Genomic DNA, 1,965 nt, shown 5'->3' with positions numbered 1-1,965 from the left:
CCATTGTAAATGTCTGGCCTCATTTTTGTAACCTGAGTCTTCATTGTCTTACCTATTTAATTCTCGATTTTATCTTTAATTTTTCACGACCTGGTGGGATAGGTGTTTAGACATTTAGATTCCCCATCTTTAAGTATATATGTGTTCATGTGGTATCATTTGTTAATTGGGCAGCAGTAGTAGTGCACATGAGCTAGCACAAGTGATATATTACGTGTCATCTTCAAATCCTGAAATGATTTCAGAATGTTCTGGATTGCATTACGATTCATTTATGATTGTATTAAGATTGTTTGCTTTTGTATTTCAACAAAAAAATGAAGTTATTTAGCTTTCTAATCTACCCTCCATATGCTAAGCAGATAAATTCTGCAAAAATCAAAAGTTTCATTGAAATTTCTGCTAAAACTCTCTGTAAGAATTGCTGCTTTCATTTGGCAGACAGCCGAAGAGCGGTTGTATGCGAAATTATTACTGCACAACTCGTGATGGCGGGGAGGGGCCAAGGAAGAGGACGAGCAGCTTTTAACTTTGATATCCAGGCAATTGGCTTTTCCAAAGGAGAATCTTTACCTGAAGTGATATGCAAAACTTCTGCACTTTTTCCTGAATTGAAAGATATAGCGCTAAATACAGCCTGCAGAAAGCCAAAGAACTGGACGCGCAGTGGACCCCCCTTCCAAAAGACCTAAAACCAAGGAAAAAGATAACCAAAAAAGCAGTTGTAAAGAAGAAAGACAAACCAATAGCACCAAGCAATAATGTGGATATTCTATAAAAAATAGAGGAACTGGAGAAAAAGGAGATGAAGAAAAATCAGATGAGGAAACTGAAGGAAAAGAAAAGGACAAAGACAAAGATGAGGAAGAAGAAGATTCTGAAAGCGAAGCTTATGATGAGGAGGAGCAGGAAGAGGAACATGAGAACATGACTACATTGCTTCATATTTTGAAAAAGGGGACGACTTTGGTGGTGGCAGTGATGACAACATGAACGAAGCGACCTATTAACGGTTGAAATCAGCACTTTGAATCAGGGGCTTTTTCAAACATACATTTTAATTATCAGTCCCTAGGACTCGCTGACTTTGAACTGAAAACAGATTGTGAGCTTTGCAGAACTTGAGAGTGAGAAAGATGTTACTGCCCGCCATTAGTGACGGGTGGACCAATCCACCTCTGGGCGCAGTTGGTGTTGCTTCGCGCTTGCGAATGATGCAATAAGGTCTTACCGTTGAGAGAGCGCAAACTGAACAAAATGCATGAGTGCGCCATAAGCATAAGTTAGTCGCACAATTATAATGGAAGTGCTTGTAAGTGTTGAAGAGATATTCACCTATACTTAGACGTGTGTAGTTAACATAGAGAATTCATATAGAAGTGGGACTGACGCAGAAATGTGTGGAAAAAATGTATTCTTATTAGACGTGATTAATCATGATCCATGTTATGTAGCTGCTAATGGAGGAATGTCATGCTGCAAAGCATAAAAGGGAGTAGGCCTCATGGCCAGGGCAGAAGGGTTTGGAAATGTACACTTATACATAAACATGGATTGCACTAATGTTATAGTAATTCCGTGTATTCGTTAGATTTATATTCCATAGAAGTGTTTCTCAAAATCAAAGAATAAAGTGTTAACATGTTAGTTAATTCACGAAAGGATTTGTAGAGAATAAAACCTCTGCGAGAAGGGTTGTAGGCCTGAAGTGAAAAAAGGTTTTTCTGATTTGCACGTGCTGGTACAGGCCGAGCTGTGTCGAGAAATAAGTTGCAAACTTCTGTTAGAAGTTTATGAGAATTGGGATCCAAGCTGCGGATGTCTGTCTGCAGGTGCGAGGGGGTTTCGATTAAAGTTTGATGAATAGAGCTCTGTTCAGAGAGACTGGTACAGACATGGAGGAGGGTTCAGGAATGTTTGGGGGTATCAGCGTGCTGGAGAAGAAGCCTGAGAAGCAAGGTCAAC

The 1,965-nt window shown here is 39.6% G+C and overlaps 1 pseudogene; it reads left to right on the top strand.

Moving 5' to 3' along the window:
• The first annotated feature begins 488 nt into the window (after positions 1-488).
• Positions 489-1,010, top strand: LOC147698177 (DNA-directed RNA polymerase III subunit RPC7 pseudogene; annotated as a pseudogene).
• Positions 1,011-1,965: the final 955 nt, after the last annotated feature.

The sequence above is a fragment of the Lissotriton vulgaris genome, chromosome 8 (genome assembly GCF_964263255.1).
Source record: "Lissotriton vulgaris chromosome 8, aLisVul1.2, whole genome shotgun sequence".
Taxonomy (NCBI): Eukaryota; Metazoa; Chordata; class Amphibia; order Caudata; family Salamandridae; genus Lissotriton; species Lissotriton vulgaris.
This window is presented reverse-complemented; position numbering and strand designations above follow the sequence as displayed.